The 25,477-nt window shown below is 43.3% G+C and overlaps 1 long non-coding RNA gene across 1 annotated transcript in view; it reads right to left on the bottom strand.

Annotated features, from left to right (window-relative positions):
• Nucleotides 1-918: 918 nt before the first annotated feature.
• Nucleotides 919-25,477, bottom strand: part of LOC104283363 — a 30,637-nt gene continuing 6,078 nt past the window's right edge. Inside the window, exon 2 of the long non-coding RNA XR_717895.1 lies at nt 919-1,805. This is a non-coding gene — a long non-coding RNA (uncharacterized LOC104283363). The remainder of the gene's footprint in view (nt 1,806-25,477) is intronic.

Raw genomic sequence — 25,477 nt, 5'->3', positions numbered from 1 at the left:
CTGTATATTTGAGACCAGTCCTAGCCCCTGGAAACCGATGAAAAGCTCATTATTGATTCCAGAGGGACAGGACTGATCACTAAAATCAATGAGTCTCTAGGATCAAACTTTTTACAGCTCCAGCTGACTTCAATAGCAGTCTCCCTTGTGCATCTGAGGAAGCAATCCAAACCACAAATCAGTAAACAATTAATTGACCTATTTTTTACGAGGATATGTCAGAGTTAATGGGCAACGTACTTAGGCAGCTTGAGGCAAAATTGACGTCTCATGTTTTTAATGCTTCATATATTTATAGGTACTGAACTCTGAAGAAAAATGGTGATCCTCATCATTGTACATTCCTGTCAAAAACACAAGTCAGAGAATTTCACTGCACCGACCTCAGTTAAAGCACGTCAGAGAAGCATAAAGGGTTAATAATGCTCACATTTAAAATATACTCTATTTGCAGTCTGGATTTCGCTTAAGCCCCTCACTACAGGTTCTCTAAATTTCTCTTTTCAACTGCATAAACCTCTGCTCGCTTCTCTCAATATAAGTACGTAGATAGTGTGACCACATTTTGAAAGCTGTAAATTCTGTGAATTTCGTAATGTTTTGTGAGATGCCTCAATATTCCTTTCATTTGCCTTTTTTTTTTTTTCCAAAACTATAAATAGAACCTTCTTTCTGCAACCAGTCTCCAAAGGTCACCTTACAATGTTTTGCTATTTCCCATATTAAGCAGCAATGCTTTTCAGCTGACATTCCAACTTCAAGTCATGCATATGAGCATGATGTGAGCTTGCTTCAGACCACAGTGAGAGGGCTGCAAACAAGACTGCTGTATAATTGCTGAGAAAAATAACATCCATTGTCAAAAAGGGCACTTCATCGAACAAAATTTAGCTGCATGAATACAAGTGTCTCCAAATATTTGGTTCATGCTAAAAATATAGCACATTTATTAAAAATAGATATTTATAAACATTGGTATGAACAGACACAGACGTTAAGCAAATGAGAAAGGAAAAATAACCGTGTAACGTATTTCTCCCAACATTTTATCAGGTTTAGGCAGACCTTGCTCAATGGAATTGTTTTTTTCATGATTGCACCATATGTTCATTCTAAATAAAAAGCTTGTCAGATTCAATGTAAGTAAAAGCAAAAACTAAGAGAAAAAAATCATTTGACCTAACAGACACGTGATCTGTGCTATGAAGCCATCTTTGAGTTCAATCTTTGCGGGTATACAGTATACATTTCTAGTTGTATATCTTGTACAGTTTCTTTCTTTTTTTTTTTCTTTTTTTTTTTTTTTTGAATTGTGTTAAAATGACATATCCCTGGTGGATTTTTTCAAAGCTACAACTTACATAATTGCAGTCATTTTCCCCCAAACTGAAAACCAAACGGAAAGGAAGAGGGGAGGACAGAAGAGTTAAGCTTGTTACTGTGTGAAAAAGTCTTGTTGAATTAATTGTGCTTCAGCCTTCACTGCCTGCGGGCAGTGCTTTTATGATGTGTTAATATAATATACAGTCAATTCTGATTAAACAACTTGTCAATAGTCAGTAATGTTTGTAGTCATTCTTAACGGCCGTTTTATCTGGTCTATTTGCATGCCTTTTAGTTTACAACGTTGTGTAAATATACACAAAAATGATCACAATGAGGTTCAGAATTGTCCCAATAATTCCAAGCATTGCCAGGATGGTTTCTTCTTTGCTTTCCTTTTCTTGATTGCCTTTATCTTCTTCATTTCCACTAGTGATTACCATCTTGGTAGCCAGTTTCTTTATCCTCCCCTTCAGGATAACCTAGATTTAGGAAGAAAAACATCAAAATGGATTGTTAGTTTGAGTTTCCAGACTAATATTAATAGTGGAACCAACTGCAGATTTTTTGCCCCATAATGCATTATGTGAAGAATTCATTCTAAAAAGATTAATATTTTTACCAGCGATTTAGTAAATGCTTAATTAAAATGATAGTTCAGCTAGCCTGTAGATTACTTATAACCCTCCGTAACACTCTGCTTACACGCCAGCAATCATCCGTAACACATACAGCTCATCTGCAACGTCGTTATAAAACTGGTTAGAAATGTACCACCGAGGTGTGACTCCAGCAGCATCAGTGGGGACTTTGCCTGCATTAGGGCTGCAGGAGACCATCTCGTCACGTTGCGGAGACCCTAGATTTGCCTTCAGTACCAAGAAGCAAGTGGGTGAGGGAAATAAAACTGGGAAGACCTCATTTCTTTTTAATAGGAAAAAATCACAAAAGACAAAGGCATTTTGTCTCCTCACGAGAAGGAAGACAACAGTGACTTCCTAATAAATAATTCAAAATAAAAGCAAAACCAAAATAACATCCATCTTGGCTTTTATTTTCCTCATTCTTAATGTACGATGAAAAGTTACTTGCAGTGCAGTGAGCTGAAATGTATCGATCTGCCTGCAGGGAGAACACAGCCATTTCCCAAGCAGCAGCCCCAGCCTTTTTGCTTAAAAAGAGAAGATTCTTCCAGTGCAGGACTGGCCCTGGCTGCCGGCCCTGCTGGAGCCACGAACAAAGAAGCCCCCTTGGTCTTCCAGCCAGGCGCTGAGACCTGGGTAAACATTTGATTGTTCCAGTCAGAAACAGATAAATTCTATTTATCTTGCGCTTAGCTAAAGCTGCGAATTCTAATCTCACAGGCAAACCAGAGCACCCCAGAAAACCAAAGAAGGTTGGCTGGTTTCCCAAAACCAAGTCATCTGCCAACAGCTGGGTTCAGGCGATGCCCTGCTGTTGTCTCCCAAGCCGTAAACCTTACCCCACGATGTTTCTGCTGCAGGAAGCAGTGGTAGGGTATAGCAAAAAATGCTGCCCAACAGCTCCTGCCCATAGGAAGCGTTTGGCTGGAGGAGAAAAGGGGCACAAGCACCTCCTTCATTCCTCCCTCCGATAACCAGCAGGGAAAAACCACCAGGTCCCATGCAGTGTGGATGTTCAGGGTGGTGAGAGCTCCTTGAAAAGGGGCCACCACCTGCACGGGCATAATTCCTCCCAGCACGTATCACCAGAGGGGAGCTCGGACCTGCAGCTCCCCCGAGCTCCTGGGCTGCGCAGCCACGCACCAGCGACCAGAGTACCGACAGGATGGAAAGGAGCAGGAGAGGTGAGGAAATTCAGCCATGGAGAGATGGAGAGGGAAAACAGAGAATCCAGACAAAGCAACCTGTATTTTGTCACATCTCGAAGTTGTTCTTATATAGTGCAGCGAGTAACTGCTGGCAACCTCCTAGAAAGGGTGTCATGGTTGAATTCCAGCAGGTACAAGTGGTTAGTGGTGAGTAAGGCAGAAGCGGGGGTCTGCGGAGGTGCCACTGGCCTTTACACTTACACATGCATTAACATTTATGCGTTTTGCCTTAGTGACACCAAGTGATTCAGAGGAAAACAAGAACGAGGTAGTCAATAACCTGAGGGTACCCACTGAAGACGCAAGTCAGCCGGAGCAGGGGGCACCAGGCAGAGGTGTACTGCATCAGACATCAGAGCGTGCTCATCCAGCAGATAACCTGCCGCAGGAGAGCAAAGCCTCAGAGGCACCGTGTACCTCCCGGGGATGCTGGCTCCTGCTGCCCTCCTCCAAGTTCCTTTCCAGCTCTCAGAAGCTCCCCAATCCCCACAGTTCCTCCAGCCACAGCCACCTGTAACTCCTCCTGCAGGACCTACCTCTTCTAGCAGCAGAAGGGCTTTCTCATATTTGCCCCCCGCTGGTGTCCATCTGCCCTCCCTATCTTATTAATTGCCACCGTGCAGTCAGTGATATCTTAACGAGCAAATTGGCTCTGGGAAGTCACAGGAGACTTCCTAGCAAAGCCATTTACATTAACCTCACAACCCAAGTACATCCACTCTGTGTGGCACCGGACCGCAAAGCCCCATCCCAAGCTATGACATGCGGCCATTACTTCACCCACAAAGCCATGAGTCATTTGGATATCGTGTTCTTTTCCCCTTCAGTAACTGGGAGGTTTTCCCTCTGGGCAAATGTTTGTATTTCACTGTTTGTTTGAAAAATCAAGCGGGATAACAAATACGATCTGATAAAATCCCAGGCCTGGAACATAATGATTTGAGGGGATGGTGAATTCCTTGCTGGCTGGTTCCCATGAGAGCCGAGTGTTCTTGGTTCAGCACTCTGCCTCCCACAGAAACATGGTCATACCCAGGCATCCCGTGGGTCATCCCTTCTGGCTCTGAAAAAAAGCCAGAGAAGGAACAATGGGTCGGCTCTGCATCCCACGGTTTGGGCTGAGTTTCCCATTCACATCAGCACAAACCCACACACAGCAGTGCAGGGCTCCAGCCGGGGTGGATTTGCAGATGCACTGCATCCATCAACACTCTTACCTTGGGTATTGTGACTCTGCACCACGTGCACTAGACAATCCTATTTCTAGGATTAAAGTGAGCAGAGGCAGCATGGGGGCATCTGAACCCCTCTTATTAACATCACCAGTCTTTTCTTAATAAATCCAAACTGTGCAGCATGAAGTTAATGTCAAACTCTTTCTTGCAGGACACCGTGGATCCTAAAGTTAACATAAACCTAAAAAGTAGTTAAATAATTCACAAAAGAAAAAAACATGTGAAGGGATACTAGGTATAAAGATAAAGCCTCTGGCTTAGGAAATCCTTGAGTTGTGAATTTTTTGGAAACTAAGAAAGTGTTCTGGAGAAGTACCACCACATCTTTGTCTTGTTGTGAGAGCCTTTCCCAGTCACCCGTTATTGGTCACTGCGAGAGAGGAGGTCCCTGGGCTGCAGAATCTCTGATCTGAGGTTGTACAATCACGTTTCTACTCTTTGCAGGTTCTAATTATTAACAAGGAGATACTGAGTGGTTTCAAATCCAAACACCGCCAATGCGACTCAGACTGCCAGATTCTTTCTGTCCTACTAAGTGCCCTTAACCGAGGGAGAAGGTCCTCAGTGCAACGCATGGAGAAGCTGGTGACCAGGGCCATGATAAGCATGAAAGCACAACAAGGAGGCAACAGCAGTTGAGAGTTTGTGCATAGGCTGATGCACAACGTGACTTGTTGGAAGTCATCTCTGTTGCCATGGCTATGTGCTGTATTTAGCTCATGCTATGATGCAGCCTGGGACTGCATGAACCGCACCCTTTTTGGATGAAACTACACCCAAAGATGTGCTCCAGGAGCTCTTAATGCGCTATAAAAACAATAAAAGAAACTTCAGTCCATGGGAACAGGGGTCTAGACAAAAGCTGGTCTAAAGGTAACCCCCCCAAAACACGTGTAGTGCAGACACTGGCACCATTAGTTTCCCCTGAGCAATTGCTCCAGCAGGTCCACGCTGCTTATTTATACATCACCTAAATTATAAGAGAGAGAGAGCGAGCACAATGGGCTTGGTATTAAGAGACATTTAACATTCAAACAGGACAAGACTAGGACTAAATACAATTATATTAGTACTTTGCCAAATATAGCACTGTTGAAATCAAGGTAAGTGTTGACTTTGAACTGTGAGGAGACCAGAATCAAAATTTCTTCTCCATGTGTAAGGAGTAACCTTGGGAGAAGAGGAGCACTTTCCTGTTGGCAGACTCAAGCTTTTAACCTTCACAGATCTCATGCTCAGAGCGGTATTTTGTCTGGCTGGGGTTTGTGGGTGTTTTTTGCCACTGGGAAAATATTTGCTGTCAGTTTTAGTATAATTATCCCAATTAAGAAAATAGAAAAGTCTTCTGGCTTTCTGGGTACCTTTTTTCAGCCTTTATTATTCTCTTCTGGAAATGGATTTCATTTATTTGACATTGTTTCATATTTTTAAGACTCTTATGACACATTGCTCCTTTTATTTTTTCCTGGTGAGACTTCAAGCTTGTCAGAAACACTCCTTTTCCTTACCCAGAACTTCTGATGGAAGTGCTGAGATAGGACAGATAGAGAGCACTACATTTACCAGTTCTTTAATAACTATCCTTCTTTACTACTTCATTAGGAAAGCACTTTCCTGCTATATCAAAATTAATGTGTTTCCTACTTCATTTTGTAAGATTCATTAACCTAACATCAGGCATTTGAAAAGATATGTATTCTGAAAAGCTACCCATGCAAAGATATGTATTCCAAGTATTCTGCATTGCACAGGGGGAAAAAAGGACATTTCAGTGGTTGGGACAGTCCTTGCACTATTCATTTCCTTGCACCACTGCTGACTTCTAATATATCTATGGGAAATCCAGTCTCTCCCTGCCTCAGTTTCTCATCTGTGAGATTCTTTGAAGAACAGCCCAAACTATGTCAGAAAATGATCCACAACAGCAGTGAGGCCCCACAAACAATTCCAAAGGAGGGAGATGCTAACATGAAAAATTTCAAATCCAACGGTGCTGTAAAATACACCCCCTACCATCTCCCCAGATCTGTGGGACCTGTTGCACACCAATGTCATTGCAAACAGTCCCGTGAACTAGGCGAAGCATCTCTTGCAAAAGGAGATAATCTTTACTTGTCTCTTCCCTCTCAGCGTGAGCAGCGACTGAGCTAAGCTAAAGGTGATGGCTCAGTGTCAGGGCTTTGGAAAAGGCAGCAGCAAGTGCACGTTTGTGAATTTACTGCCGTATGTTTGTCACGTTGAAGATACAAAGCACATCCCTCGCAAAGTACCTGCCTCGACATATCTGTCAGCTTTTAAATATGCTGGCACCTTGACTTGCTCTTGAAAAAGTTTTGTAATCTTAAATCATTTCTCTTCTAAGTCATTATTTATGAGGTCCCCAAAGAGGCTGTGAGCAGAGGGTGCAGCCAGCAGAAGCGGAGCTCCTGGGAAGTCAGAGGAGGAGAGGACGGTCCGGGCTCTGCCGGGGGCCCTCAGTGCTCGCCCTGATCAGCCCGTGCTGTTGTGTATTATCTGGCATCTTGAAAAACAAGAATGAAAACTTCTGAAAAGCTCCCAGGGTGAGATGCTCGGTTAGTGCAAAGCAGCCTCTCTCCCCTGAGTTCAGCTGAGCTACCTCTGCCTACACCAGCTGAGGATCTGCCCTTCTTTTATTCAATCTAGCTTGAATATCAGCAAGCACAAATTTTGTATTCTTAATCCATAATCACAGACAATCACCAGCCAAATTGTTTTGATATTTAAACTTGTTTACAGTCCCCAGGCTATTAGTTGTGATGACACATTAAGAGATAAGAGAGCTTTAATTTTCTGAGGATAGTTCCACCCTCTGGGGATAAGAAACACACAGCAGAAACTTGTTTTGATTAGCAAACTGAAGAGGGCACAGAAATCATACAAAGCAGAGTATGAGTTCAGATGCTGCTGGAGCTGACACCTTCCCTTATCTCACCAAGTGCTCGAATTACCAAGCAGGGAGGAGAGGCTCCTCGAGGATTTAACCCCACTCGAACATCACAGCCAAGCGGCGTTTTCTTCCTTTCCTCCTAACAGGTTCTTTTAACCTCATTTTTCTCCAAGGGGGCCTGGGAAAGCTGGGTGCTCAGCTCCGGTCCTGGACAGCCCCCAGGCAAGATGCTGAGCAGGGCAGTGAAGTGGCAACCTCGCTGCTGCCAGCCGCCCGTGGGAGAAAGGCAAAGGTATCAAACCCATTTGTGCTTGTTAGCATCCTTATTCGAAGGATTACATTGGCGTATTCTCACTTCTGCAATGACTTTGTATCCTCTCACCTTCCTTGTGCCATTTTGACTGGGTAAAGTCCTCTCCTAAACCCCACTAACAAAATGTGCTCTCAGCTATCAGTCAAGATCCTGCTCAGGGAAACACAGGTGGCTGTAGGGACACACATTTGCATTTATTTTTAGAGTTGGAATTTACAGAACTGAAAGGCCCCATGTAAATGCAAGATAAGGCCAAAAGAAGCTCTGGGGCCATAAGAAGCATCACTAAAAGCTCATTTAGACACAGCAGCTTGCACAGGTGGTGTGCAGTACGTATGAACAGCAGGTGAATCGAAATGAGATGAGCAAAAACGAATATACGGTAGAAATCAGCATACCTGAGAAAAGCAGAGACCTGCCATAAAAGAAGGGAGAGGGGAGACAAGGAAAGGTGCCCAGGGAGAGGGGTTTCATTGAGATAAAAGATCAGAAAGGGCACGAATGTGAGCCAGGTTCAATAACACTTCGCAGCAGTGAGCAAAGACACCAGTGCCTAAAGCGAAGAGATGTCTCAACGGAGAGAGGACGCAAGCACTTATGTAGTCCTCGAGCAGGAAAATCAACCCACGTCAGGCTGCTGCTATGCTGGCAGGTTTTAGTCAGTGGGAAACACACGCTATTTATAGCACTACAGCCAGCATATTTCCAAAGGTCTCAGCAATGTGAGGTCTCCTCAAGTATAAAGGGAAGCACTCAGCAGCAAAGAGATTATCCTGAGAGGGCAGAATTCAAATAAGTAATGCATTACAGGACTCTTCCTGGTCCCCGCCATGGGTCCGATCCAGTTTGTTTTGGCAGCTGTTTTTGGCCCCTAGGCAGCTCAGAACTCAGAGGAGGTAGAGGACTTGCAGCACAACCTTCCTTCTCCTCATTTATGTCTCTGGGACCATGCGCAACCCTGAAATGCAGAGGATACTTCAGCTCCATTATAAAAAGACTGGATATTTTGAATAGAATTATACCTATCTTACAAACAAAGCTATGATCTGTAGCAGAATAATGATCCTTAAATACCAGGCTGTTACTACAGCATCTCCGTTAGCTGCCTGTGTGCAGACAGTGCTATCCATAGATTCACAAACAGCCTTCGGCTCCTCCACCTACAGCAGGGTATCCCATACCAGGAGTCATAAGGCTTCATGAGTCCCAGTTTGTGAAAGAAGCCAACATGACTGAAATGACAGTAAGTCACCCTTTAATGCACAGCCCTCTCCCCTTTGGTACGGGATGCACTACAAAGAATGAACTGTTATTGGTCAACATTGGCAATCTATTTAAAACACAATTGCAAGCATTTACGATTCAAACTCCAAATTTCACAAATCCAGACACGATGAATTTTCTGGCTGTGCCCAAACGGTGGTGAAATTTCAGTATAAGTCTTGTTGGTTTAGGCCGACCTATTTTGTGTTCATAATCCATTTTCCTGATACACAAAACTGTGCCTGGTGCTGATGCTCAGAAATGTTTGCCTCCCGGTTGGTACTGCAGCACACATTTCACGTGGTCCTTCATAGAATCATAGAATTGTCTAGGTTGGAAGATACCCTTGGGATCATCGAGTCCAATCATCCACCCTACTCTACAAAGTTCTCCCCTACACCATATCCCCCAACACCACATCTAAATGGCTCTTAAACACATCCAGGGATGGTGACTCAACCACCTCCCTGGGCAGCCTATTCCAATGCCCAACCACTCTTTCTGTGAAAAATTCTTTCCTAATGTTCAGTCTAAATCTACCCTGTTGGAGCTTGAAGCCATTCCCTCTTGTTCTGTCATTAATTACAGAATTTTCCGTTGCCCTCCTCTTAAATACTCGCTATTTCTTTTCAGACCTTTTGAGTTGAAAGAGTATTTCCTCCCTCCCACTCCTCCTGAGGTTAATGCCTGATATCCTCTATCAGCAAGAAGAGAGGAAGAATGACATGGTCTATGTTTATTTTGCTTGCACGAATCCCTCTACAATGTGTGCAAACATGCTGGTTCTAAAAACATAACCGATGATGTGTGTACTCCATTTTCAGACAATTTACCGCTCTGCTGCAATGGACAGTTAGTGCTGGAAGATAAAAGTTGCATATTGTAGATGCAGTGATGGGGAACAGATCTCAGGCTCCCTCTTCATCTAGTGTCTGCTGAGCCCCGTCCTGCAGAGCCCGGGGTGCTCCTGGCCCCGAATCAGCAGCTGCGCTGGGGAAGGAGGAGAAGAATCAAACACCAGCCCCAAACTGCTATTTTGTGTCTCACCGCTGCTCCTTTCCCATTGGTGGGGAAAGGACAGCCAGAGCTTGCCTCTGTGGAGATTTCCCAGGACCGCCTTATAAGATGCCCAGTAAAGGCCAAACACGCTGCAGGGTTAATGGGCATAAAAGTGGCCAAAAGGAGCCAGACCATGGTACAGCTGATCAGGTGTCCCCTTGCCATTAGATAATGCCAAGGATGCTCAGCACAAGCATGCAGTAACGCTTGCCCCACTGTACCTAACTAGAGTCCAGAAATCTGCAGGTCAAGGATTTCCTCCCCCAGAGGAAGCATCTTTGGGTTTAATGCCCCTCTGTAGACTCGTTTTCTCTAAATTTGACTAACTGCTGTTTGAACTGATGTTATGATTTTTTTTTCTATACAGTGCCCTCTAGCAATGAGCTCAAAAGTTTATTAAGGGACATCTGAAAAAGTATCCACTTGTTATTTGAACCTGTTACTTGATTCCTCATTATGTAATTTGAGAAACTGTGAGTGATCGGCTTTTCTTCTGCAGGCTGCCTAGAATGCTCTAAGTCTCTTTCCATATCCCTCTAGTCATCTTTGTTCAAGACTCTAAAATCCTGCTCTGTCTAGTTGCTCCTCATACAGAAGCTATTCCATGCTTTTGGTTATCTTTCTTGCCTTTCTCTCTGCCTTTTCTAGCTATACAAGGGGGTTTTGGAGCAACAAAGGACAAAACTTTTCTGGGCTTCTGGAATTAATGTGGAGGCTGTGCGCTACACCCTCAGAAGATGTATTGTCCTTACTCCAAAGATTTTATGATTTATACATAACAATGTTGGTAGAAGGGACACTTTTCATTTAGGGAAAAAAAAAAAAAAAAAGGCTAACTTCTCTTCTTTCCACACCCCAGAAATGACGATAGAATAAAGATTTGAAGTTTGAAGTCAGAGTTCTCTCTCTTAGTCCTTTGCCCATCTTTCCTGAGCCTAAGAAAGCAGAACAACAAAAAAACTACAGTGAGCACAGCTGGATGCTGGTATATTCAGTTAAAAATAGCTCCGTTAAAAGCCTTAAAATTTTCACTGTTGCCCAGATAGAAGTAGCATTAGCCGACAGAGCTATGTGAAAGAATGAGATGTTAAAGTATCTCTTTCCATCATTCTGGATCTCAGCACCTCATTTTCTATTTCAAGGGCATCTCCAGGGTTCTCTTTTAGGAGCAAAAATACATTGAAGCCTTGTAAAGGAAAAAATACAATACCCAAGTCTCAGCGAAAGACAGGTCTCCGTTATCTGCCAGAAGGCACATAACCTCTGTCACAAGCAATTTGAAGATCTGCCCTCACCACTGCACGTTGGAATGGAAACTGAGCTGCTTCAGAAGACATTTAAGAAATATTAAGAGACGGAAAAGTGATGCAAATTTGTATTAATTTTTTTTGCTATATAATAGCTCTAAATTCAGCCAAGGCTGGGAGATAATTTGGCCTGTACTTCAGAAGTGACCTCTCCTGATGAAACAGTTTGTTGGTACAAATAATCTAGAATAATTTCGTTCCAACTATATTCCAAAAATTAATTACAGCTACATTAAGGGACACTACAAATAATTCTAGCCAACAGACGCTTTCTGATTTAGAAAAGTTGTGTCCATTTTTCTTATAACTTTTTAAAATTTGGTCTGAAATGAAGAGTGCCAGCCATTTATCTCAGGGACAATATTTTCTGGGAAAAATTCAGTTTTGCTGTTTACAGGAATGATGCTTGGAAACCGATCATCGTTTCATCTGTATAGAAACCTGACAACTTTTTCTATGAAATACTGAAGCATCTTCACTGCACTGGCAATTTTATTGTAGCTGAGATGGCCTGATATAAGTGCTGAAGAAGGTCTTTGTCTTTATGTGTTTATTTTTAAGTGATCAGTTTTATAAAAGAAATTACCTCTATTGTAATTTTTTTCCTGTTTAATTACTCTTTTAGCTCAAAGCATCTTCAGTAGGTTGAAATGACGTTGACTGTTGTCAATACGAAAATCTGAGTGGCAAAAGGTTTGCAGTTTGGTTTTCAAAAAGAAATTATTTAGGGTATTTTTGTTGTTTTTTGTGTGTGTTTTTTTCTTTTTTGATTAATTTTCAAAGACCAAAAATGCCACAATTAAAGGTGACCCAGGATGAATTCAGCCTCCCTCTGTCCATGTGTTATCAGGCAGGTTTTATCTAAGCGCTATTCTACCCCCCAAATTCCAGCTTCAGTGAGGGCATGATGCGTTTGCCATAGAAGAGGAGAGAAAAAAGCTTTTGCTGACAGATTCTTCAATTTTTTTTTTTTTTTTTGCAGAATTTCAAAGGTGGAAGGAGAGTCTGAGAAGAGGAGCAGCAGTTGTTTGTCTGCAGGTGTGAGATGTTGCCCTGAGGAACGGGACAACTTGTTCACACCACACTTTTCAAAACTGCTCCCCTCTTCCGTATTTCTGGGAGCCCACATTGGGCTTGGAGGCTTGAATATCTCAAAGTGGCGAATACTGGCCATTGCAGTGGGAGCCAATGGGAGCTGCAGTACTCAAAATTACATCAGGCACCCACAGTTATGGATACTTGTAATCTTACTCTTTTTTGCCCAAGGTTACCAGCTGTACTAGGGAGTAACGATACCCAGAAATGCTGTTAAGGTGCTGTAAATGGAAATAAGTCAGTGTTCGCACGTGGTAAGAACCTGCCTGGTGGAACACCCTGGAGTGCCCCAGCGGGAAATAATTTTGCCTTCACAGCAGAGTGGGAGCTATGCATTGAACGGTGAAAAGAAAATAAAGTATTGAAGTCACAAAGTGTGTCATCTATTATGCGCACCAAGCGAGACTCGGATCCTGGGCAAAAAATAGTCTGTGACTGATGCACCTGTGCAAGGTGGCAAATTAATGGAGTAGAGACAATTTTACTTGCAGCATTTCTGAACTTCAAGTGCTGAGCTGTGCAACCTTGGTAATGTTCTTTTCACATACTTTTTGCGTGTAATTATTACCTATATCAGCCCAAATTTAAAAATAGAGCACTTCCCTATTGAATGCCTCTTATAGGACACAGTTGCAGCTGACTCTAAAGGTGCCAATAACCTGCAATTCACGCTGAAGGCTGCTGGCACCGTGACAGCAACACCATCCAAACTCTGAAACTTCCAAAGCCTCTTTCAAAGTCCTGGGATGAGCGTTCAAAACCAGAGGCGGCCAAAAATCCCTTGCCGCTTTTAGAATATTAGACCTAATAAGATAAAATAATAGATAAATTGAGGAAGAAGCTAGTTTCTAAAACCAAGTTATCAAAGTAGGATAACACTCCAGGCAACCAACTCCCACACCTTTTATCATCATCATTAGTCATTTATATTGCAGCAGCATGTGGCAACCCCCGCTGACATCTGGGCTAGAAACCAGACACAGAGAGCGAGGAGGGTACCTAGCCCAAGCAGCTTACAAAATTACAACGGTGCAAAGTATGGGAAGGAGGGGGGAGAAGAACAGAAGGTTGAAGCGAGTCGCTGAAGGTCGATTTGCACGAACCCAGCACAGTCAGGAGAGCCAGGCCCTCCATCCAGGCGAGCAGCTGCCCCTCTGGCTTGTGCTCAGAGCAAGCACGGCGTGCGGGAGAGGCGGCAGCTCCACTTGCACAGGTCCCACGCTTCTGGGGAAATGTCGTGGTTTGGGCTGGACTGGCCACTGAAACGAATGACAGATGCTCTCCCCCACCTCTCCCTCCAGGGAGAGGGGGAAGAGAGAGAGACTTATGAGTTTAAAAGAGAACTAAACTACTTCAATGCAAATATTAATAAAATAGTAATAAAAAAATTAAATATATGCAATACATACAAAACCAGTATCAAGCTCCCAGGATGACAATTGTGTCACTGACACTGGACTCAGTGACAGATGGGAACTGAACTTGGGATCTGGATTCAGGAATGCACAGATCGGGATCAAATGCAGACGAACAGACAGAGTCCTCCTCAGACGCCGGCCATTGAAGAAAGAGGGCTGACCCTTTGATCCCTCAGCTTTCATACTGAGCATGAGGCAGATGGGATGGAATACGTCGTTGGTCAGTTTTGGGTCACCTGTCCTGTCAGCTCCTCCCCAGAGATGCGACCCCCCTATGCTTTTCCACTTCTGACTTTCCAATGGGGCAAATAACAAAGTGAGCTGCCCTTGGGTGTTCGAGCAATAAGTATTAGCAAAAGCCTTTCTGCATACCATTCCTTGGCATAAATTATGAACAATCAGGTCTTACCACTCTGGAAGCAGACACTGTCTTACAAATACACCATTAATGTCAGAGAGTTCAGTTGTAGCTGGTTCTAGTTCTAACTAGAAGAAGCTTAGCTGCAAAGTAAAATTACTGAACAGAAAATTGGTTCTGTTTTACCTCGAACCAGGAGAGGAAACAAGCTGCCTTTGTGGGGAGTAGCATATGTGGGAAAACATGAGTGAGGTGACACCTTTTCAGGGCTCGGGGTAGAGTTCTGTGGCACAGCAGAGAAGTGGGATTCAGGAGTAAAAAGGTCACGATTAACTCACCAAATGCTCTGGCAAGGCCATCAGGATGGGCAGTGAAGAATGGAGAATGGGAAGAGCTGGATTTCCTAACCCCTGTGCACTGGCACATTGCTATAACAAGCGCTCACTCTTGCGAGTTGTGGATATCAGAGAGTGACAGAATGGTTGTGGTTGGAAGGGACCTCTGGAGGTCACCTGGTCCAACCTCTCTGCTCAAGCAAGGCCACCTACAGCCAGTTGCCCACAACCATGTCCAGACAATTTTTCAATGTCTCCAAGGATGGAAACTCCACAAGCTCCCTGGGCACCCTGTGCCAGTGCTCGGTCACCCTCACAGTAATATGCTTCCTGATCTTCCGCATTTCCATTGTTCAGCAAAGGATGTCACCTTGCATATGGAGCACAGCCATTTGGATTCTTTTTTTTTTTTTTGTCCTATAGCTTATTCCTATTATCTTTAAAAAGATACAAATGATGTGGCTATAGATCTGGAGAGATTATTTGCATATGTCTTATCGCTCTGTGCAGTGTGCCTAACAACCCGTGTTCTTTCTCTGTCCGCAGTGAGTACTGTACTATATAAGGAACGTATTTTGATAGCTAATGTAATGCAACGTACACATCATGTTGCCTCAAGCTCATGGTAAATTGTATCTGTTTATATGATGCATCTTGGCATACTCTAATGTAGTGCCAGTAATTTAAAACAATGCCCATATAAAATGTGAATAAGACCAAGAACGTAACCACAAAACTAAAAATACTTCAATGCATTCTTACATTAAGAATGTTCAGTAGCATATTGATAATTCCTCTTAAGAATTTAGGGAGAGAAATGTGTATTTTTCTATGTTTTTCTTCAATGGACACCAAACCAAGTTCTGTTCACAAAATCTTGAGTAAAATTACTGTTAAAAGGAAAGTTAATCTGGATTTCTGCCCCCAGAACAGAGCACCAAATTTAACCCTGATCATTTTTTTTTTTAACATGTAACGGATTCTCTAAAAATATTGCTTGCAATAAGGAGGCTGCTAATAAAAAAGAAAAAATTCAGAGTCTGAATTATGCAAAACTGGTCATTGGAAATGATTGTGTGTAAGTCCCAGTGTCCTTATGACACACAGGGAGAGCACCGAGTCCCGCTGAACAGTCATGGTAAGTAAATGAATAGCAACATGCTGAGAAAGAGTAGGTTGGTAATGTTTCCTTCAACTTGACTTTCAAACCAAAGTGTTTCTCTGTTATGAATTGTTGCCCAAGACATTGTGCTTGTTCACACAGACCTGTTTTCACTTCTATCAGCTGTGACAACATGCCTATAGGACTGATGCTTTCTTGGTTAAGATACTTTCCTCACATTTGTAAAGTATCCATTTGGCTCTACTCATATTTTTAAAGCCAAATGGTCCTCTAGGGAGATGTTTATCCATTTCTTCTCCTTTTATGCTGTGAGGCAGCATCAAGGAGTGCCAGGGTGAGGTGACTGGGAGCAACAAGCATACCAGTAAAAAAAAATAAATCTTGTGGTCATGGACCATGTAAAACCCATATAAGATGGCAGCCCTGCAGTGGAACAACACTCTTCAGGCTCTGGTGAGAGGAAGGACTTTCACTCAAAAAGCAAAACTTGGAAAAGACCACTAATCATAGAAGAGAGATTTAGCTATTGCCGGTTCATGACATTTAGGGAAATTCCAACAGAAAGAAAAAGAATTGAAGATCCTGCATGAGTCACATATCTGGGATTAAAAAATTAAATAATAAAGGCACGTGGCCCAAACTTCTCCAAAGGCCATTTGAGGGCCAATTTAAAAGACTGAACTAAATATTAGTTTAGGCTAACCTGAAATTTCTTATCTGAATCATTCATTCCCTAAGAAAAGCTTCTGGATTCACTTCACTATGTAGGAAAGAAATGGGAGGCTGCGTGATGGGCAAAACTCGGTGCTGATTAAATCTGGACTGAGAAGTGATGCCTTCTAGTGAATACTCACAGACACTGGTAAACATAATTAACTTATTTGATGGTACCATAGCATTCCTAGATATTATGATTTAGAAACTATCTGTAATGTGAATCAAACAGGCAGTTGTACTGATTAATGTTAGATGTGAAAGGAATAAGAAAAAACGAATGTGCAAAGTGCTTTAAAATACAGTCACTCTACCATCCATCCAAAAAACCTGAGGCAGAACAAGACGCAAAACTTTATCTAGATTCATGAAGCTGTCCATTGAAGCTCCAGAGAACCGATCTCTCTCTCTCGGTTTCCAGATCAGTACTCTGTTCTTTGGACCACACCGTCTCTCTGAACCATCTGGTTTAAGCTGATGGAGCTCAGCTTAAGTTTATACCGGCTGAAGTCTTTCAGCATAAGCTTTTTAACAAGTCACTTTGCAGCACCAACAATTTAATTCAGCTTAACAGAAACATAGAAATAGAAGCAGTAAAATGTCTTTTGACCTTTTCTGTTGGCTGCAATCAAAACCATGCGACACAAAGGGCAGAGAGGAAATGTAGGACATATGCTCAAGAAGAGGAAAGAAATGTTTGGGCATGTAACACGGTATATTGAAGAAAATATTCAAGAAGAATTCATCCTGTTGAAAATACTATTCCCATAAGGCTGCAAGGGTCAGTGTCATCTTAGATTACACACTGTACAAGTGCGAGCCATAGGAGAAGACCCACCCACAGGCCCTACACTCTTGGGCAGGAGGTCACTAAACACTAGCAATTGATCTATGGCTCTAGAAACTCCAAGGAAGGGCACAAAAAAAGCCCAAATAAAATGCACAGACTTCCTTTTCTCTTTTTTTTTTTTTTCTATTTTACACACTATTTTGCTAAAGAAGATTAATAAAGCATTAAGAATGATGCTGTCCTGTCAATTCAGTGTTAGTCAATATCAACGACGAATGAAAATAAGCTAACACAACTCAGAAAAACAGTCTTAAAATAAATTTCTCTCCATTTCCGGCTGATACAGAAGCAACCTTCCAAAGATTTCTCTTTGTTTGAAGTAATTTTTCTCCAGAGACTTCCCAGCTGGTTAGCTGCATTCACACAGGCCTGTCTAACCTGAGAGCTCAAGCTAAGCCCTGTTTTGCTTATCCTATCAGCCCTTTGCTTCTCCCAAACATCACTGACACAGGTGACATATCCACCCCTTCTTCTCCTCACAGGGTTTGTGACTTTGTGTCACGCTCTAAACCACTCTTTTTTTCACGCTGAAGGTGCAAGCCGTGTTGCCCATGCCGCAGGTCCAACAAGGGACATCCTTTTTGTCACCCACAGACTTTTTCTGTTGAGGTTGGCATTGGCATTGCCTCAGTCGGACCACAGACCTGGCTCTGCATCTCCGGAAGCCTCTCAAGTTGCAATCTGACATTTGAACCACACTTTTCAATTCCTTAGATCTCCAGATGCCAAGCACACTCCAATAATTCACATCGAGACTCTGCACAGTGACTGGTGACTGAAATGCAGCCAGCTCTCAAGCGAAGCACAGGCAGTTAAAAACCAAAGAGCCAAGCCAAACGGTCCAGAGGAGAGGAAGGGATGAAGATTTTTTTTCTGAAGAGAAAGCATATGGCAAATTTATATAGGGAAATGTCTTATTCCGTGAATCAAAAGACATAAGCTTTCTTTGCCAAAAACTGGAGAGCCTAAAAGCTCATAACTCTACAGTAGTACAGCAATTATATTAGCTTTCCTGTATTTTTAAAACCCAAGACAAAGGTTTAATGCTTCTGACTTCGCTTTTTAAATAGAAAGTGAGAGCTACACTAGAAAAACTCCAATTTAAAATCTCAGTGGGGCTGACAGCTCTGTTGAAGAAGAAAGCTTTTTCATGGTACAAGCTTGTGGGTTGATTTTAATAATGGACATTTTCTTTCCATAGATCCAATATTTATATTCGTTTTGTTATTTGAAAACCTGTCTGTGGACATAGAAATCTGTCTGCAACATAATTACACTTGCCGACATTTCATGCCTATAATCAGATTAGGACCTATGGCAGCAGCCATAGGAAAACTGGACAATCTATTCAGCGTGGGTTAGTAAGAAAGACTCCAGTTACTTTTCTGAAAGGATAATCTATTTTATAAAGAAATTAATTCTGTCAAGTTTTCAGGAAGCTAAGGTTTGGCCAGGAGCAGTTTTTGGCTTATTTCTGAAAGAGAACATTCAGAGGATTCCTGAGCTTGTCTTTCCAAGCTCTTGGCTCTCTTTCTTCCAGTTGCTCCCAGTTCTTCCTTCCTTTCTCCAGTCCTTTCTTCACTGGAGCTTGCTTGGAGGGGACAAGCCAAAGGAGGAGCTGCTCGCTGGCAGGGAGAGGTTGCAGGTAGCTTGCAGAGCAAAGCAGCGTTGCTGCGGCTCCCTTTGCTTGCGGGGGGAAAGGAAGAAGGATGTAGGCTTGTGGAATCCTTCCAAGAGAAAGCTTAGGGTTGTACAACTCAAAGCTACATTCAAACCCCCACAAATAATCCAAGAGTCAGGCTTTTTATGGAAACCCACTGGCGGTGTTTTACTTTGAATACCTCTGCTTCTTGGACTACAAATGTCAAAAGCATATCTGTAGTGATGCGCTGCTGCAGGCTGGCCTTGGGAAACCCTTCATAAAAACCTGTCAGTGAGGCCGGCTAACTTCCCGCCCCTGATGAAGTCATCCGCTCTGGTCACAGCCACACTCTCTGCACTCTCCCTGGGGTGAAAGTAAACATTACTGAGGAGAAAACCTGCCTGACTTACAAATGCTCAGCACTTCACCACATGCAGGTATTTGCGAATAATTAAGGAACAGAATAGCTTTCTCATAGATAGCTGCACTCCAACCGTGCTCTACCAGTGTGAGGACTGTGCCACCCTCTGTACACTTCACATCCAGTTAAGAACAAACTTCGACACCACACTTGCAATAACGTTTTTGCTGTATGCTGTTGCCTGTCGCAGGAAGGATGGCCCAGTGGCCAAAGCACCAGGTGGCACTGGGGACTAAGGGCATCTGGGGTCCTGGGGGAGCACCTGCGTGAGGATGGGGACACCCTTTGCAAGTGGGACATTGGTCAGCATGAACAACCCGGGCTGTGAGAAACTGCATCTCTGTCCTCCTTGCTCATTAGCACTCTCTCCCCAGGTTTGTGCTGCCAGAAGGATGCTGTGCAGAGCTACCAAACATTTCATCGAAGCACCAGATTTCCGTCTTGTCAAAACACGGTATGGGCTGCTTCTCCTTCACTGTTGCCAGGTGGTAATTGCTAACCAGGAAAACAGGGATTTGCAAAAACGACTGCTCATCATAGATGGCACCTTGCCCTCTCTCAAGAGCCATAATCCCTCTGTTAGCACAAGTCTGTGTTGCCTTCCTTCTGTTTTCTCATTCCTGACTTCTTGTATATGCTAATTTTGGGGTCTTTTCCTGTGTTATTTTGCTGTCAAAACAGTAAACACAAGAATATTACTATACATCTCCTCAAAGGAAGATTTACAGATGTTTGGTTTTCATTATTTCGTTATAATTTTACATACTTTTTTTAACAGCGCAGTAAACAAGGTATTTAAAACCTCCCAAACACGGTGCTTAAATTCCTCCTGTTCCAACTTGCAGTCATTTATAACTGCCACCAGCTATACCTCTGCTGCAGTCACAGGACTGCTGCACACATAACCGTGCCCAGGACAGCTCCAACATAGCCAGAAAGTACAAGGAGCCTGCACCTCCGTGAGGAGCAGCTACCTGAAACTACAGCCACTGTCCTGCTACATCCATTAGATGTTCCCCCAAGCCCACGTCCCACCGCCTTTCCTCTGCATTTTGCTTAATCCAGTTAGATCAACACAGGCTGGGTACATTTATACAGGTTGTTTAATACGGGTGTAAACAAACCCTCTAAATGGAGATTGGCAGTCATTTTATGAGGAGGAAGAAGAAATCAGTTCCTTTCATTGTCGATCATTTTCACAGAGTTTTGTGGCTGACAAACAGGCTGTTTGAGTGAAACTAAACAAGACGTGTGCTAAATCTCGGAGATACCCGGTTGCAGAGCAGCTCTGCTAATACCGGTGGAGATCTGCGTGCAAAGGCACTGTGCAGAGACGCAGAGATATGCCCTGAGCATTTGCTGAAGCCCAAAGTATGCAGCAGATAAATGTCTGAAGCAGGAAAAGAATGGAAAGAAAGTTTCAGGTAAAGAAAGAGCAAAGCCACAGTCTGTTCATATTTTCTACCACAGCAACTTGTACCGGTGGTGATGTTGAAACCAGCCAGTGGTGTGATCAAGCTGTGGAAGAAATCAGTGGCACAATTGTCGCTGATTCCACCAGGCCCCAGATTAGGCTTTGAAAGCAAAGTTTCCCAGACAGGCAATAGTGGTAGAAACAAAAAAATACTTTTTCATAACTTAATCACCCAAATTGCAGTGTATATATTAACTCCTTATCCCTGCATTAGTTCCTGCAAATGACCCACACAGTAAGTTATCAGCTCTAGTAGCCTCAAAGAAGAGCACCGTGTGACAATGAAGATTCACAGAAAGTCCCTTTCTTTCTGCTGTCCTACTCTCGTTTAGTAACAGCTCATACCAAGGACAGCCACTGCCTCATGCTGCAGCATTGCTTTCTAGCTTAGGTATTTAAGGAAAAATATAGATACACCCACAGATACATCAGTGAAGATCAGTGGCAAATGATCTTCACTGCAAAAAGCATTAAAGATAATGAAAGTATTAATCATTCATAGCAAAAATCCACATGTAATACTGATAACTGGGAGCAGGTAGGTGGTAAAGCAGCCAGTGAAACTAGTTACGCAACTTTTGGTCACCTTTTGTTGTTCTGTGTGCTTGTGGAGTTAGTTATGGAAGTTCCAGTGTCTCTTACTGTTTGTACAGTATCTGTCACTGTCAGGCTCCAATCTCAATAACCAATTATGGCTGCGATCTATGTGATAAGCACAGGACAAAAAGGTTCCCAGATCTGAAGCACACGCTCCTCTTGAGTTGGGTTCACATTCTCAGAGGGGTTCATGCTAAGCCTTGCAGCTGTCCTGAGCACCTGCAGCTCCTGCGGGTGCAAGAGGGCCAAATCCTGCCCACGGCTGGCAGAAGCAGCTTCTGCTGCTGCCTTTTGCCCACAGCCAAGCAGAACGTTGAGCTCTGCTCACCCTCGTTGCTCTCCAGGTGTCCGTCAGGACCTGAATTGCACATGTGCTATAACAGATCCAAGAGGTTTCATTTGAGCTTTTGGTCCTACACAAGCATGAATCGATTTATTTGTTCTATTCTAGGTTAAGTGAAAAGCATCCACCCTGCGTATTTGTGGCGTTTCACCCAATCAATACGCTAGAAGAAGTAGGGCCAACTCCTGAGAGGGTTAAGCCAGTCAAGCCACATCAGTGAACGCCGTCTGAAAGCAGAGACATTGTTTGGCATATATCTTAAACTGTCAGGAGGAGCAGCCAGTAAGCAATGCAGTACTTGACCTGTCAGCATGATACAGATCATTTACATAGCTTTTTACAAACATTAACAAGATTAATCCTCACCTTGGGACACACAAGCAAGGTTCAGTAGCCCTGATGAACATATCTGGAAGCTGACTCATGCAGTGGTTGTAACCTGATTCCCAGGAGAAGCCACCATCTTTACATCCTATAAAAGCAGAGACGGGGATGGGACTTCACACCTCCAGACCAGGAGAAAAAGAAGCGTGAAGCAGATAGCAGCTTTGGCCCAGCCATTTGTGTCTGTAGGGAACTGAGGCTACAGTGACTTTTTGTAAGTGCAGATTTCCTGGCTCCTCTTCAATTCGCACCGGCTGTGACAAACCCAAGAAGGATGGTAGCTCTCACCCCAGCAGAGGACACAGGTGTGTTCATGTGCAAAGCACTGCATTTCGCACCCAGAGTGTAAAGCAAATCAAGCAGCTGAAGAGGAAAAGTCTTACCTGGTTGCAATTTCCTTACCCAAACAGCTATCCAAAGCGTCTCAGCCCACTGCATTTCAGCAGCATCTCTTTTCTAAAGCAGGAGCGATCATCATACACTAGCACATGGGTGAAAGTCGAGTACTGTGCACAAGAACTGGGCTTTGCATTGAGGAGCAGTAAGGATCTGTGATGGATATGGCCCACAAGATCATACTGACAGAGCTCATAGACCAAGACAGAAACTGGGACACAGCTTGTATTAGGAATAGTGTGGCCAGCAGGGCTACGAAGTGATTGTCCCACTGTACTTAGCACTGATGAAGCCACACCTCGAGTATTGTGTTCAGTTTTGGGCCTCTAGCAACCACAATGACATTGAGGTACTGGAACATGTCCAGAGAAGGGCAAGGAAGCTGGTGAAGGGTCTAGAGCACAAATCTTACAAGGATGAGCTGAGGGAACTGGGTTCTTCGGCCTGGAGAAAAGGAGGCTCAGGGGAGACCTCATGGCTCTTTACAACTACCTGAAAGGAGCTTGTAGCAAGAGGGCGGGGGGGGAGGGGGAGCAGTTTCTTCTCCCAAATAACAGGTGATAGGACAAGAGGAAATGGCCTCAAGTTGCACCAGAGGAGGTTTAGATTGGATATTAGGAAAAATTTCTTCACTGAAAGGGTTATCAAGCATTGGAACAGACTGCCCAGGGAAGTGGTTTATTCGTCGTCCCTGGAGGTATTTAAAGGAGGTGTAGATGTGGTGCAGAGGGACATGGTTTAGTCGTAACCTGGCAGTGCTAGGTTAATGGTTGGACTAGATGATCTTAAAGGTCCCTTCCAACCAAAATGATTCTGTGATTCTATGGCCATGGCCCATGGGGTCATGCTGTCTCTTTCATATAATCACCTGGGAGACATCATTTGTGCACACATCATTTATGCAGCTGAGCGGTCTGTTCTGAGCAGTATCACTGAGGGCTGAGGAGTTGTCCATAAGCCACAGGTGACTGGGAGACCAGGTCCTTAGAGAGGCAAGACGGGGAGTGATGCCACAGCTGTGTCTCTCTGCAGGAGGGACATGCATGTATGCACCGAAGGGGGTGAGAGGCTCAGTTCACACACACCCCCAGGGACAGATGTACCCAGATACACTGTCATGGGGGTTTAGCTGTGTGTGTTCACATAGACTGGGATAGACACAAGAGAAGACAAAGCAGGATGCATCTGCACCGGCATCTTCTAGAGATGTGTGGGCAAGGAGGACATGCCACCGAATTCTTAAGATATATCGTAATTCACGTCTTGTAACTTGGTAGAAATATTTGGGATTTATCCTTAAAGAACAGATGTCAGGAAGGTCTCCTCTGTTTTACGAAGGAAATTGCTTATTGATCCTGTCTATTTGCATCATATTCACACAGTACTACTGCCATGCTTAACCTGCAGGGATCCAGAAAGGTTGTTTCTCTCTTCACGCGCGACTTGACTTCTGCAGGGAGATGCTGCACCTCCACGTGAGGCTCCAGAGAAGGGCTGGGTATAGGAACAGGTTGTGAGCTAGGGAGCACTGGCGTTTCTGATGTTAAAATCCCTGTGACGTCCATTTGGGGTGCCTTCTTCATGTACTCATAAATCAACTGAAAGCCAGATGAGAGATCACAAATGAATTTGGAGACAGGTTCAGCAAAATGATTGTAGGATTCTCTCAGTAACATTAAGCGTGGTCTACTCGCTTTTTTTTTTTCCCCAAAGGACTATAAGCCTTTAGTGATGCTTTTGATCTATCTCCTCTTGTGAAACATTGCAGATGTGACTTGCGGTCTTTTACTAGCTTACTAAAATTCAGTGAGGAGGACTGGAATTATTTTGTGGTGAGCATGAATGGATGGAGCAGATGCTCCGTGGGCCCTTCAGCATTAGACATCCATTGCATGGCTTTCAGGGTGGGGAAAATGACTAGACCCAGAGATACAAGTGATCCTTTACAATTCCATTAGAAAGCACATGAAGAGACGCAGAATTTGAGGGATAACAATTAAGAGCAAAAGTAAGAGACCAAGTGTTCCATAGTCAGCTCTGACATGCTAATATTAAAACCATATTACAAGGTAGACCACATTGCACACTCAGGACGTTCCTAGTGACACAACACATTGAAACACTCTGAGCATCACAAAAAATCATGTCAAAGATGCTGCTCCCTTTGTACTGAGTTAACAATATCTCAGAGTGGCCCCAAAGGAGCAGGTACAACATAGACTGTCACACATTTCCACAGCAGCGTTTCGAGAACTCATCCAGCTGTGGCAAGCTCCAGAACATTTTGATGCAACATAAAGTATTTGCTATGGAACGAAAACCTAGGAACCCGAAATAAATAGATATGACATCAGCGAAATGGATGATTCTTCCTAAGGTAAACTTTGTTTTCTGGTTTTGATTAATACAGATAGAGAACAAGTACTATGTTCAGCAGCACAGAAACAATACTATCCTAAGGGCCATTGTGGTCATCCATTAAGAGCTACTTTCAAGAATGCTTTAAAAGCCCTGCCAAAATCCTACGTTCTTCTTCTAAGTATTTTGTACTGCTTCTATATTCAGTGAAAAGTTACATTTGCTGTGAATATGTGAACAAAAGCCTTTCAAGCAGTTTTTGGTTTAGGTGTAAAGTAAAAAAGAAATGCCAACAACACAGAGGTCAGAGGTCTTACTAAACAAACTTGCCATCTGCTTTCTCATCCAAAAAGTTAAATGGCTTTGTTTTCAAGCCTCAGACTTGCCTTCCTTAAAGGAAAGTTTGTAGCACTCCTAATATAGTTCAGTAACATCTCACTTTACAGACAGTATTGGGTTTTGGGATGTGTCAAAGTCAAGTCCTAATTTTTCTCATTAAATATATCACAGTTTCACATGGAGGAGAAGGTGATACTTTTCAATATCTGAAGACATATGCATAAAATGGTAAGTCCCAAAATTCTGGAAGTCAGAAGTTAAGAATATGCACTGCATTACTATTCTTATTAAACAGGTAATGAACTACTAAGGCATGATTTATATTTACAAAGACCACATTGTTTTCTACTCGCACTACGCTTTTCTGTCT

The sequence above is a fragment of the Charadrius vociferus genome, unplaced genomic scaffold, assembly GCF_000708025.1.
Source record: "Charadrius vociferus isolate BGI_N301 unplaced genomic scaffold, ASM70802v2 scaffold282, whole genome shotgun sequence".
Classification (NCBI taxonomy): Eukaryota; Metazoa; Chordata; class Aves; order Charadriiformes; family Charadriidae; genus Charadrius; species Charadrius vociferus.
The sequence above is the reverse complement of the archived record's forward strand: the minus strand, read 5'-3'. Positions and strand labels throughout refer to the sequence as shown.